This window comes from Ictidomys tridecemlineatus, unplaced genomic scaffold, assembly GCF_052094955.1.
Source record: "Ictidomys tridecemlineatus isolate mIctTri1 unplaced genomic scaffold, mIctTri1.hap1 Scaffold_92, whole genome shotgun sequence".
Classification (NCBI taxonomy): domain Eukaryota; kingdom Metazoa; phylum Chordata; class Mammalia; order Rodentia; family Sciuridae; genus Ictidomys; species Ictidomys tridecemlineatus.
In genome coordinates, this window is record NW_027526147.1 from 11,398 (window position 1) to 26,271 (window position 14,874).

Here is a 14,874-nt window from a genome sequence, read left to right on the forward strand (position 1 = left end):
TGGTGCGGCACAGGGAAGGAGTCACGCTGTAGTGTGTTTGATTCATCATTAGTGGAAGGGATTGTCCCCTTCCCGTTTCTGTTAACCAGTTCCCATCCCGCCGCAACCCTGGGGTTCTTTTCCTAGATTTTGCAAAATACCAACAAAGAAGTGTGGCGAGTCCAGTCGACAGCCCCTGACTGCCAGGCATGGCGAGCTGAGAGCGCTTCCTTGGAGGGGTTGTTCCACCAGAAGGCCTCAGAGCCTTCTGGCCAAAATGAAGGGTGTCACTCCATCAAGTGCTTCAGGTCTCTTTCTCTCCCTTTCTAGGGTGAAAAGATTTCAAAAATCGATATTAAATTATTAAAATCTGGCTGTTTAGGAATTACAACCATAGAAGAAAATAATGCAAAAGGGAAATAGAATGAGTATCTTTGAGGGGTAAGTGTCCCAACTTATTGAAAGTGTCAGAGATGAGATGTATGGATTTTTGAGATTGATGGGTAAACTGTAAATAAACTTTTAATATATGGCATTTTGCACTAAGATATTTTTGATTGTTTCATTTTAGTTACTTATGGAAATTGTGGATTACCTGGACATCTTAAGACCCAGGAACCCATTTATTAAGAATCTGCTGTCTTGAAAAATGCACTTTATGAATGCTTTGGATTAAGAAGGTGTAAACAGTGGTTTGTCATGTCTGCCACATAAGAGATAATCTGAACCAGTTCCCTCGCAATTGCCCAGATGCCAAAAACTGGCAAGAACTAGTACTTGGAGTGGTCATCCTTCAACATGAAATACAGAGCTACCTATGTACTATATCATTAATTCTTAACCGCAAATATTGAGAGCAAATGCTGTGTGTTTTTAAGAACAGTTCATAAAAAATTTCATACAATATTATGTGTTTCACCTAGTATCAAGAGTAAAATATAGGGAAAAATAGAAAGAAAAACTGAAGAAAAAGTAAATAGCTAAAAAAGTATCTATTACTAAATCAGATGAGCTGTGTTAGGTTGATTTAGGGAGATCCAGCAGTGAGCAGAGTAGGCAGAGTCCTACCTTCATGGAGCTTGAATTCTTATTTCTGTAGAGCAAGAATAGCTGAGGTAAATAAGACACATTAATTTCTGTTGTTGCTTTTTCGTTGTATTTTTAACTAATTTTGGAGTTTGATGATTTTTCCAGTTCTGTTGTTAGTGGAACTAAGTTGAAATAATCACGTTCTTGGACTGGCTTCTTCCATTCCTGCCCCTTCTGCTTCTGTTAGGGCCTTATGTGTCTTGTTGCACGGCCCTTGTCTAGAGTTGGCTTAGAGTGGAGCTCCCTTGGTAACCTGGGACTGCAAGACACCTTCTAGTATCCAGACCTGGGGAGGGGCTGGAGGGTGCCTGGGCTGGGTCTGGTTGGAGCTCCAGGTGAACCTACTCTCGGGCCTTGAACTCTGGGGTCTTTGTGGGAGGTGTCTGGCACAGAGCTGGAACTCCTGACCCTCACCGTGGTCATGTTAGAGCCTGTGTTCATTTCAGGCCAACATCTGCAGGACCAGGAGTGAGTCTTCTGTGTGTGGCATGGCTTCCTGTGTTGCCCTGTGGAGTAGGAAGAAAGAGTGTCTTCAGGGCACCCCATATGAAGCATAGACAGAATGAAACTGTGATGACAATTTAAGATCAGTTGTATAGGTTTTGAGAGTTCAGCAGGAAACTCAAGTCCATGGTGGAAGGCAGCGTGGCTTGGTAGGACAAGATGGCGAACTGGGAGACCACCCTGACACTTGTTGCTGTGTCAAATAAGAGTCCCTCAATGATGGACTGTTCTTTCCCAGTTTTTTATCTGTTTCTGTAGCATTGATGGTTCTTCCCTTTTCTCTCTCTCGACTTCTACCTTGAGTTGTCCTCGTACCCCTTCTGTTAGGCATATGTTGTATCTCGTACCACTTCTGTTAGGCATATGCTTCTTTATGACATCATTTCTGATGAATTTTTTATATGGACCCTCATGCTTTGGGTGGCACTTTACATACCATAATGCCCAGGGGTCCTCTGAGGGAGAGCAGCATAAAATGCTGCTGCCCATCTAGACTGTCGCAGCCTAGCTGAAAGAATGCCCAAACTCTTCATAAGAGAAAACAGAAGTAGTTGATGATTTAGGTCAGTTTTAACTGCAGACTAGGCTGGTATGGTGATTAATTTATTAACCTGCTGTCTGCTGTTGAGCATGAATATAGTTTTAAGTGGCCAGATAGCTGTCTCCTGTCTCAACTGGCTTCTGGAGTTTTGGGCACAGTCAACAAAGGGGCTCAGAGCAGGCGGGCTGCTGCCTTCTTGCCCTCACTTGTGGAGTGTTTTCTCCCCAGAATATTCTCCTTCCGTAATCCGTCTTGTACACCTGGTACCATTTCAGATAGCCATCGCTGTCCATGCTCAAATATTGTCAGATGAAAAGATCACTGAAAAGTATTGGGACTGTCCAAATTTAAAATAAACAAATCAGTGTATTTTCAGAAACAGTTTTTTCAGTCTGAGGCCATTTTCCATGGTGGCCCTCTTGCTTTGGACTTGGAGCTGTGTCGGGTGGACTTCAGCGTGGACTTCCATTCATCTCAAGCCTCCCACCCCTCCTCCACCCTTTCTCTCCATGCTGGGTGGGTTGCTGGGCCTCACAGAGAAGGCCTCCTGCTTTGTTGTGTGCTCTGGGCCACTTGCTGTGCCTGTTGTCCTGGGCCTCGGCCACCTGTGCTTTGGTGGCTCAACACATCAGCCCTTTTTGCATGTTGGTCTGCTCAAAGCCAGCCAAACTCTCCGTTCTCCTCTGCAGTCTTGTACTTTTATTCACTTTGGATAAGTCGTGTTTTTGCTTGTTTGTATAGGCCAGAGAGAATACAGTGGTACACTACAAATTCAATATATTCTCTGCCCAATTCAGGAAGTTTCACACACATATTCCGATTTTTGTGTGTTCCTGAGACAAAAAATAAAAATGTCCATTTTAACAGTATTGGATTCTTACTCCCCTGAAGTGGGTCAGCTGCTGTTTGTATGGGGGAGGGGGCATGTGCTGCATGCTCTGATCTGAGCCAAGCCCCGTCCCTGCTTTATAAGAGACCATTTCATTTATTTCTGTATGACAGCCTGGCTCTTGGAGGCATTTTCAAACACACCAGGCTGCTTCTTCCTTCAGATGGGCAGCAGGTAGGCTTGGGTGTGAACAGAGAGTGCTGTCTTCTCCCTTCCTCCCTGTCTCCTGCTTCTCGTGAACCTCATAGAATCTCCCATTTCCAGCTGGAGGCTTAGCCTGTGGCTGTGCTCAGTGCTCCATCTGCCTTGGCCCAGAGGCTGTGTTTTAAAACATTTTTTTTTCATTATTTGAGTGTTCTTTCTTTGAAAACCTCCTGCTGACTGTATTACTTGCTGTCACCTCCGCTAGGTTCTCTCAAGAGTACCCCTGAGAGGTTCATTTGATGTTCTTTCTTTGTGTTTCCACTACATTATTTTCTTTCATGGCTCCAATGTCCACATTAATACAGCAAACAGATCTGCTTCCAGAGCCTCTATCTGTTCTCAGTAGCATCTCTCTGCACGCACCTGCCCTTTTTAACCCTGGAGTGTTCAGACCTGCTTCTTTTCCAGTATTTCTGTTTATTCATTTCTTAAATCCTCGGTGCAGGCCATGTGCCAGATGCATGCTAAGTTAAGCATCAGGGCTGAAGTGGTGCGCCAAGTAAGGCACCGAGTTAAGTGGGAGGAGGTACACTGAACAGAACATCAAAACTGGACACACAAGTTATATTTGGTGTGCACCATGAAGGAGGCCATGGCATGGTGGGAGAGCATGTGATGAGATGCTCCTGCAGTGTCTGGAGTGCTGGGAAAGCTGATGCATAGGAAGTTCTCCATAATGGCTCCATTCTCTGTGTCCTTTCTACTCACAAGTGACATGAAGATAGCAGTGCTGGCCTCACCTTGCAGGTTGATGAAAAGTCAGAATCTCTGGTTCCTAATGCAGAATCTGCCTTGTAACTGCACCCTAGTGTCCTTGAGATTGAGAAGCACTGCCCTAGGCTGGATTCTAGCATTTTTTTGACTCTCTCCTATTATATTACTCCTGTCTAAGATATTTCACCTGTTTCTTGGATTAGTTCTTGAATTTCTTTACTAATTTAGAATTTGTATTCACCTGTTCCTGGTCGGTCTGTTGGATTCCTTTGTGCACAGTTGCCCAGTGCATTCTTCAGGTCCTTCCTCTTGCCTGTGGTAAGCTGCATAACCAATGCAGAGTTCTCTGCTTAGCATTGAAAACTCTTCATGACTCAGTTCTGCCTCCTCTCAGGTGCACAGCATGTTTCTATGACTTCAGCAGAGCATATGTAGCACATTCATTCTTTTAAGAAATATTTTCTAAGCATAGCAAACAGTTGTTTTTAGCGATATGGACAAGTAAGCGTATTCTTATTTTTCTTAATGTTAAGTAAGAGTATTATATACTTGGTGAAACTATGAAACTTTTTAAAAGTTTATTTAGCTCTTACTTTGTTGAGTGATTTTGCTATTTTTAATTTTATGAAATACAATTGCTTAATTTTATGAATTAAAATAAGTGAATACTTGTTGTCTTTTCTTACAAATTTCTGGTTGGTTGTGATCATTAGTCTCTATTGATCTTATTGATGTCTTCAGATTTCATCATTTTCTTTTAAATTTCAAACCAATTTCTCTATCCTGTTATCCTAATCTCATAAAGATCCTAAATGTCATTGCCTTTCTAGTGCACCATGTCTTGATTTGACCACACTGACCCTGTGTTGGCTGAGTTACTACCTGTGTTCTTTGTCCCTCTGAGTACCCATGGTCTTCATCATATGGAGAAGTGGGTATCTCCTGCCATGTGATTCTGGCTCAGCCCTGAGGTTTACTGTGGTCAGTGGGACATTAGTAAAAATGACCTCTCAAACAGAGGCTTAAAGTGGGATTTGTCCTCCTGTGTTTCTACCATCATTTGCACAAGAATCTACCCAGGATTGGAGATGGTCCAGAGTGAGGACAGAGGTGAGGAGGGACAGACCCGTCTGCACCTTTTGTCCAGGATAGAGCAGATCAAACACACAGACAGAACAAAGGAGAAATCATTGTTATTTTGAGTTTTGGTATTTTGCTGTACCCTTGTAAGAAAATAGCTAAAACACAGACTGAGAACATAATATTCCAAAGGGGAAGTCATTATTTCTTTGTTAAGAATCTGAGCATCGCTGTTGATTGCTAAGCTGTACTCAGCCCTTTCCTGAGCCCAGGGCTCCTTTGTCCTCCTCCTCCTGCCTGCCCTCCATGGTTGCTCCTAGGCCACTGTTTCTTGCCAGAAGGACCACAGTAGTGGCCTCCTCGCCTGCCTTCCTGATGCTGGGTCCCTCTGTCTTCAGACAGTCCAAGCCTCAGATCATGTTGCTGCCCTGCTGAACCCCCCGAGTTTCTCTTGATCGGCTTCCTGCCTTCCTGATGCTAGGTCCCTCTGTCTTCAGACAGTCCAAGCCTCAGATCATGTTACTGCCCTGCTGAACCCCCCGAGTTTCTCTTGGTCGGCTCCCTGCCCGCCCTTCAGCTTGCTGTCTCCCTCTTGTGCTCCTGCTCTGTGCTCCTCCCGCATGGTCCTGTTACCTTCTGAAGGAGGTGAGACCAGCCAAGAGAGGTCTGGCTGGCTGCCAGCCTGTCATGGCTGGAGTGCCCTCTTCAGGCCTGCCTCTGCCCTCTCCCTCTCCACTGAGCTCTGTGGAGTCTCCCTCTCCAGTCAAAACCACATCTCCCTACTTTGTCTTCTTTCTGAATTGTAGTATCTATCATGATCTGGAGTATTTCTGTGTGCATTCTCTTCTGCCTGTTGGAATGAACAGAGTGAATGCCTGTTTTATTCTCCTGTGTTCTTAGGCCTTAGGGACTCAGTAACTATTGCTTGCATTAATGGATAACTACTTATTTTAATTTAAAACATTGTCATTTTGGTCAGTTGGTAAGTTGTATTGCTTTAACCATGTCAGCCTTTTTCATCCATGGTTGTGTGTGTGTGTGTGTGCTTGTGTGTTTGTGTGTGTGTGTGTGTGTATATGTGTGCAGAAATTTAAATATACATGAAAGATAGTTATAGGTGAAAAGGATCTGTTTTAAACCAGTACTTTTGATTATTTTATTTCTATTTTTCAAATGATGTTGACATTCCCTTTTATTGACTCTTTTTTTAAGGACATTGCATCAGATTATGTCATGTGATGGAATCTCTGAGGTCACCTTTTTACCTGTCCATAAAACTATAATTTCATCTGTGGGGTTCCTATTTCTGAAAGATTATCAATAAAAATACATATTCATTTGGAAAAAGGGGAAAATCTTTTTAGGTCTACTCTTAGTCAGTGTGTGTGTGAAGTTGCTGAGAGAAATAGACGTCACCCAGTGGACCTAGTGGGATTCACAGGGAAAAGTAATGACACCAAAGGAAATATACAGTTGGATAAAAGGAATTTGTGGGGCAAGTGATAGATTCCCTACCTGAAAGTGTTTCAGTTATATAGTGAAATAAGTAGAAAAGCAAATACACATACACACCCACTTTTTTCCATATTTGCTTCAAATCTATATTTGATTTTGTTTTAAAGAAAACAATCTACACTTTTAGGAACCCTGTGTGTCCCTCCTAAATCCAGCCAGCCCTAGGTGAGCATCCTGTGAATCTGTTCTTCAGCCACGTGGCTTGAGCACAGAGGAGGTGTGCAGATCGGCTGGTCAGGGTTTGTTCTGTAGCCATGCTTTTGAAGCACCTTCATTCTAGTTACCCTTTAAACTCAAAATTTATTGAGGATCCAAAGAGCTGTTTTTTATGTAGGTTATATCTATCAGCATTAGCTGTATTTGAAACTTAAATTGATAATTTTATATAATGTTTTAATGTAATGAGAATAATAAAACTATACATGCAAACATAAATAAAATTTTGATGAAAGAATACCTATATTATCCAATGAAGAAATAAGCGGGAATGAAAACCCAAAACCAGCACTTTTAAGTGGCTTTTTCATTCTTTGCAAATGGTTTTAAATATTGGACTTAAAGGACAGCTGCATTTCCAGCTCTGCTTCTACATATGTCCTCTGGAAAACCCTACCTTGACCTTGGGAGAGAGTGACTTTTTTGAAATATCTGAGGCCTAGGGTCCCCCAGGCCTATCCAGCTTACACTTAGCAAACTGCCCTTGTGTGTGGATGGTGCCGCACCCCTGGTGTCACTCTGCTGCACCTTCTGTGTAACACTGCCCTTTAGGTGTGTCCTGTTACATGGGGCTAATGATTCACATTCACTAGTGTATGGGCAGAATTCTATTCTGTGAGCCATTACATATTCAGTTCTCTGTTGTCTTGTTGTGACTCATTTGGAAATGTGCGCAGCTGTATAACTTCATGAAGCAGTGCTGTGCTGCTGAAAACATTCTCAAGCATCCTTTTGAACCTGTACTAGGAGTAAAGGAGAGAGAGGTGCTGCAGCCTGCTTGCTGGGGGCCAGGTTGCTGGGCCGTGGGGTGTGCATTTTCATCTTCCACTCTGTGTCATGCCTCCAACTGCCCTTGGAACTTCTGTCCATTTATGGGCTTGTAGTAGTGTGTATTGAATTTTCATTTTTCCACTAGGCCACCAGCTTTTGCTTTGTTGTCAGGTTCTGTGTGTTGTGAATTTCTGTTCTGTCTGTGTTGTAATCAGGATAGTAGTGAATGCATCTAGACTCTCTAATGTCTAATAATTATGTTCTTTAGTTCTGTTATGGAATTTTCATTGCTGATTTTTGTAGCTTCCATTTGTTGTTGGAATTCTCCATCTCTCACCCTTTTATATATATATATATATATATATATATATATATATATATATATATATATATATATATATATATATCTGTTTTCTCCAATATTTTAATCACAGTTATTTTAAACTCTGGGTAATTTTTCAGCCTATATTAATTATCTTTTTTTCTATAGATTACTCATCTCTTATTCTTTGCCTTTTCCTATCTAACAGTATTTTATTTGTATGTCAGATGGTGATAGATGATCACCGTGGCAGAGAAGGTTTTCCCCCTCCCTGCTTGGCCAGGCTGGTGAGGAACTGGTGCAGGTGACAGCAAGCTGGGCTGGGGTCCTTGCTGACCTTGGGAAGGCCTCTGCTTCCTGTCTGTGCTTGGCATAGTTGGGCTGGTCAGCTCTGCTCAGCTCTGAGGGCTTGCTAATTCACTTCCCTGGGAGATGTTAATGTGTGGTGCTTTTGGCCTTGATTCCTTACACATCCTGGAGTTTTGTGTTTAAAGCAAGCATTCTGGCTTAGCAGAATTCTTCTCTCACATGCCTCCAGAGGAGCCCTCAAGGTGGCTTTAGACACACCTGGCCTGGTCTCTCAGGCTTCTAAGCACAGCCCACAGTTTAGCAAAGTCCCTTAGGGAAAATGAACCTTGTTTTCAGGACCCATCACACATGCACTCTGCTCCTTAAAAGGGACACACTGACTCCTACAAACCGTGCTGGCTTTGCTCCCTTGGTAGAGTCCCTTAAGGCAGCCCAGTCACAATTCTTAGTCTGCACCTGTAGAATTAGCACGTGTGCCCAAATCAACAAATGACCCCTGAGAAGAAACCAGCAGTCACTTTGTTCCTCACTTTGAAAGAGCTCCTGCTCTGGAGTTCCAGTTCATCTCATTTTCTTGCTTTAGCAATCCCCTCGTGTTGGTAAAAATACAGTTTTCATTTTTCTCTCTCAGTTGCCAGTTGCTACAGGGGAGGTTGGTGTTGGGGCCTACTGTGCTTCACCCTGCAAAAGGCCCTTGACTTTCCTTGTTTTACTGAATGCAGCAACAAGATGAAACCTGCAACAGCAGTCTTTGTGTATTGAAGGCACATTCTGATAAATCACAGAAGATCATTGCTGACACCTTCTTGCTCTGTCCTCGCAAGGTAGCAAAAGGATGAGCCAGCTTCTGAGATCTCCTTTACAAGGGCACTAATATCCCATTCCTGAGGGCTCTGCCCCTCTATGCACTCACTGCCTAGAGGCCACCCCTGACACGTTGGAGGCTAGGATTAAATCTGGGAATCTTGGGAGGAATGCAGGCATTTGGACCATAGCTAGATGGTTGTTTATGTTCAAGTTTTAGGTGTGTTTGAAGGAGAAAATGGATTAGCATATACACCAAATATATTTGATTTATGAGACAAATAGCTTACATCTCTGTAACCATCACATCCAAGGAGAAAGACACTGATTAAAAACAGCTGCCAGTTATATCACTCCTTAGACATACTTTTCAGGGTTCACATATGATTTCCTATGTTTATTACTTGAGAATTTTGGTTCTTTATCCACTTTTGGAAGTAGGTCATCTTGAAATAATACACTGCTTTCAAGTAGATCAGTAATTTTGGTTTGCTATTATTGTATTCAAAATTTTCTCTTCTTCCCCCATTTTATTTCACCAGATGCTCACAGTTTTTCAGATAAAAACTATTTTTCCTTCTTACTGCACTATTTAGGAGACTTAGGAAGGGTTAAACAATTGCATGACAAATCCAAATCTTTGTATATTTAGAGCAGAATGAGAAATCGCTCCTAAAAACTGTGTTTCAGTAACATTCCATGACTATTGCATCAATATTGCTTTGCTCATAGGCCAGGGAAATAACTGGAATTTTAGCATTCAGGGAGTTAAAGATTGAAGTATTCTTCTCACTTTTAGAATCACTGGAAATCACAGTGCATGTGTGTGTGTGCAGGAGACTTGAGGAGTTCTGAGTCCCAAGTGCAGTGCAGTGGGAGAGTTGCTTCCTGTTCAGAGTGTGAGTCCCAGAACCTTTATCTTTTCCTTTCCATCTGGCTTATCCTCCTGTCTGAGTCCTGTCTGGTTGCTCCTCCTCACATTCCTATACCGCGTTCTCCCAAGTCCATAACAAAGAGATGCCTTTTGTTGAGTCAGTGCATGTTGGTGCTATTTAAAAACAAACATGATTGAAGAGTTTATCTCAGAAAACATGCTGGAGACACACATTTGCTAAGGGTGTGTGATCTTCAGTGAATTCTTTCTATCCTTATTTATTTTTCCTTTCACGCTCTCAAAGATCAATGAATTTAATGAAATATAACTTTGCCTCCGGTTGAAAGAGTTCTCTGGTCCTATTATTTGAACAAAAATAGTGGACCTAACAGCATTCGAGGATTGGGGAAGTGTTGGAAACCTATGGCGGTTAGTTGGAGTAAACTTTCAATTGAACAAGTGTTTAAAGAAGTAATGCTATTTATTTCAAATAGCTGCAAATATTTTTAATTTTTTTTGTATTGTCCAACTTTTTTGGAATTTTTAAATCATTTACTTTGTGTTGTTAGGGGACAAACCCAGGGCTTCACATGGTAGGCCAGGGCTGTACTGAGCCACATTTTGTTCAAGTTTTAGTTATCAATATCTATTATTTTTAACTTTTTAGTTGGAAATACATGGTTTGGGGAAATGCTCTTGCTGGCATGAAATAGAACTATTATGAATATTAAAAAAACAGACTTTTCTCAGAAGGTGCACTTCCCTCAACATTACAGTGCGCCAGAGCCAGTGACAGCGAGGTGGTGTGTGGAGGGAGCTTTTCCTTTGAGATTTTTATGGTGACACACTGACGTACTCACCAGGAGCATGACAGCTAAGGAACTGTGTGACCCTTGCGGAATTGGAATACCGGGTTGGTACAGGATTGTTTCTTTAGAGCACCTCTGAAGTCTAAAGAAAATATTGAGTCTCCACTATTCCTCTGAAGTGACCACACTAGGTTTTGCCATATTTGAAAAGTACCCTTTTCCTAATGATGACACATTTTTTGTTTTGTTTTTTTTTTGTGTAGGTTTAGCAGGTCCCTGGAGAGTAGTTTAGTTTGTTTCTTCCTAGAACTCAAACCAAAAAGTCACACAGTGGGCCATATTCAGTCCTTGGACACAGTGAAGTGGGGGCAGCAGATGGTAGGAAGGGTTGTGGGTACAAGATATAGAGTGTGCCTAAAAAAGTCCAAGTATGTCAGGAATTTAAGAAAGTAACCAATGTAAGGGAAAAATTTTATAGGAGGTCCTATATTAGAGTTCTCCTGAGAAACCACTAACATATAGATTTATTATAAGGAATTAGCTGACAGTTATGGAGGGTTAGAAGTTCCAGCTTCTGTCATTAGCAGACTACAGACCTGGAAAACCAACAGATACTTCCAGTCTAAATTCAGAGGCCTGAGAATCCACAGAGCTGGTAGTTGAAGTGTTAGTTTGAAAGTCGGCATTTTCTAAACCCAAGAAGGACTGAGTTTTTTGAGTCTGAAGACAGGAAAGGCTAGTATCCCATCTCAGGCGTCAGGTGGCCACATCAGCTCTCTCTTCTAGGCAGGCCTTCAACTCACCCCACAGGAGGGGAGCAGTCTGCTCACTGGTCCACCGATTCAGAACCACCCTCACTGACATGCCCAGAGCAATGTTTGACCAGTACCTGAGCACCCCTGGCCCAACCAGATTAACACATGAAATTAAGTAAAACAGCTCCCTTGGAGCTGAGTGTGAGCCAGCGATGAACTGTTGAATTTACTTTTAAAGATGTGACACTGGAACGAATGAACACTGTTCTGGATATCAACACTAAAATAAACCTACTTGTTCATTAATTCAGTCAGTAAGTATTTATCGATCCTCACTTTTTGCAGGGTCCTTTGCTAACTGCTAAAAATCTAATGGTCATTGTTATGTAGGTGGCTCCTCCTTCCCCAGTTCCTTGGTTCCTTAGTTAATTACAGTTGTGATGGACCTTGATGGCTGTTCTAGCAGTACAGATGTTGACATCCTTTCCTGGTAGCTTTAGAGAAGTATGTCGCAAAGACCTGCCTGGTAAGTGACACCTGGGTTGAGCTCCAGGGAGTGGAGAAGAGGGGTGAACACTGTAGCAGGGAGCAGACAGCTGGGCAGGTTCTACATGTCAAGGGCTCTGTGCCCAGAGCCAGGAGCTCTCCAAGGAGGTGAGTGCGCTCACCAAGAGCTGATGGCTGGTCCTGTCCTAGAAGACAGAGACGCAGGGTTTTGACTCAGTGTGTTACTAGGAGCAGATGGCACCTTCCGTGGAAATGAGCTGGTCTAAGAGCATTGGAACCTCCAGGTACCAACTGGAAAGAAGACATCCCATTAACAAGTTTTTTTTCTAAATGAATTGCTCAGTGGTATACAAATTAAGGATAGCGTCAGTCCCTGAATTCTGACTCAGCTGACTTCTTGCTGCTCCACAGTGAGCTGCAGGTTTTGTTTTTTCAGAGACAGATTAACAGTAGTAATTTATCAGTTTTATTTGCATTCAGTGAAATTGACTCTCTGTGGAATACACTTCTGTAAGTTTGACAGATACACAGTCCTGAATCCTCCCCAGTGATGATACACAGCAGCTGTCACCCCCACATTCCCATTTGCTTCTCTTTTGTAGAACCCTGCCCTCATGTCAACCTTTGTAACCTCTGACCTGTCCTTATAATTTTGTTTGTCTAAGTGTCATACAAATGCAGTCTTATATGCAGTCTTCTGAATCTGGGTCCTTTCATTTACAGAATGCATTTAAGATTCATCCACGTTGTGTGAGGCACTGAATTTTTTCCTTTAATGGCAGAGTGGCCTTCTTTTGTCTGGATACTTAGTTTGTTTGCCCATTCACCAGTAGAAGAAAATCTGGGTTGTTCCCAGTTTGGAGGATTATAAATAAAGATACTATTAACACTTATGTACATTTGTATGTGTGCGTGTGCGTGTGTGTGTGTGTGTGTGTGTGTGTGGCTGCGAGTTTCAGTTAGTAATACCAGGAAGAGGGGATTGTTGGGCCCTGAAAGGTGCATGTTAGGAAGCTCCGACCTCACAAGTGATTGTGCAGGTAGAGGTGACTGTGTGCATGTTCTGTAGTGGCCCAGACCCTTGCTGTTTTCAGGATTCATTCTGTTCAGAGAGTCTATGGTATCTCCTGGTAGTTTTGATTTGAATTTTCCTAATTATAAATTTCCCTAATTAATTAATAATGTTGAACATTTTTATGTTTAAAGATATAACATTGGAATGAATAAGCACTGTTCTGGATATCAAGTATAAAATAAACCTAATCTGCCTCTGAAAAACCAAACCTTCAGCTCACTGTGTAGCAAAGAGTCAGCCTCCTCAGAACTCAGGGGAGGGACACTGTCCTTAATTTGTGTAGCACTGAGCATTTTATGACACTCCTGTATCTTTTCTGAAGTGTGTGTTTCAGTCTTCTTCCTATTTAAAAAAAAATAGTTTTTTATTATTGCTTGAGGGCTCTTCATGTATTCTGAATATAAGTCTTTATTCTGAAATATATTCTGTCAGTCTTTTGTTTGACTTTTTATTCTTGTATCAGTGTCTGAAAGTTAATTTTGATACAGATAAAAGTTTTCAATTTATTTTTCTTTTGTGGATCCTACTTTTTGGTAGGGTCTGAAAACTGTTTTCCTAACTCAAAATCACAAAAAAAGATCTTCCTGGGTGCTTTATAGTTCAACACTGAAGCTTGTGATCCATTTTGAGCTTATTTTTGTATGAAGGGTGAGATATGGGTCCAGGTTCATCTTTTTTTTGCATCTGGACATCCAGTTGTTATCATTTGTTCAGCATCATTTGTGGAAAAAACTTCTCCTTATTCAATTGACTCCCTTTGCAGCTTCATATAACATTAGCTTCCTATGTTAATGCTGACCTGTTTCTACAGTCTCTGTGTGTGTCTATAGCAAATGCCAGGCTGTCTTGATCACACTAGCTTTATCGTACACCTCAAAAATGGGTAGTATACATTCGTCAACTTTGGTCCTCTTTGTCAATAATTTTTATCATTTTAGATTTTTATGATTGCTTGTTGAAAGCAGAATGTGTTATGGAAACAATCCAGGTAGAAGTAAGTCATTCTTGTACCTGCAGGTGAGCCCCTCATGTTTTCCTGTGGGCTTTCAGTGTGGGTAGGAAGGGGGAGGATGGCGATATGAGGCTTGGTATAGTTGCCGGCTGCCCCCTCTGGTGATACCTTGTGCTTGGCGTGGGGTGGATTTCCAGGTGGTTTTACTCCTTCTCTGTCTCCTAGCTGCTCTCAAACACTTCTTTCCTCACACCTCCCCTCAGTGGGGTGGTGGAGAGGGTGGGGCCTTTCTTTCCCAGTAAGCCAACATTGTACCCTTTGCTCTTGGGGGTGGGTGGTCTTGGGGTCCTGCCCACTCCCTTGCTGTGGCTGCCCCCTATTTGATGGTTCCCTGGGGCAGTAGTGTTTTCTTCCCCCTTCCTCCTTCCCCCTAAAGCTTTTCCATGGGGTGTGGGTGGGTCTGAGGAAGAAACTCATTCCCAGAGCTTCCCAGCCAGCACTGTTGCTGTTTAACCAATGAAGACATAGATGAAGCCCGCGGGGTCAGTGGAGAAGGTCAGATGGAGGATCCGAGGCCCCAGGGGCTCCACTCTGCTCTTCCTCCTCAGTCTGCATCTCCTCAGGATCTCTGTGGTCTCTGCCCCAAGGACAAGTGCTGGCTTCTTTGCAGTTGGGTTTTTCTCCCTGGATTTGGGGCTTCATGGTGGCCCTGTGACCACAGCGCTCTGATAGATTCACAAAAGTCTTGAATTTGTGACTTGTCTAGCTTGCTTTGCTGTGAAGCCAGGGGGAATATCTTTCTAGTTTTCCATACCTGAGGAGGTGACCCAGAGTGTGTGTGGAAACCTGCAGTTCAACAGTGACAGTTTGAACTCCGAGAAGATTATTGACCTGCCAACCTAAATATGTATCATCTATTAGTATATTTCTTATAATTTATTTCCAGCAGCTTTTAAAAAGCTAAT

The 14,874-nt window shown here is 42.4% G+C and overlaps 1 pseudogene; it reads left to right on the forward strand.

Annotated features, from left to right (window-relative positions):
- Positions 1–306: 306 nt before the first annotated feature.
- LOC144374883 (secernin-1-like) overlaps positions 307–14,874 on the forward strand; it is a 53,274-nt pseudogene continuing 38,706 nt past the window's right edge.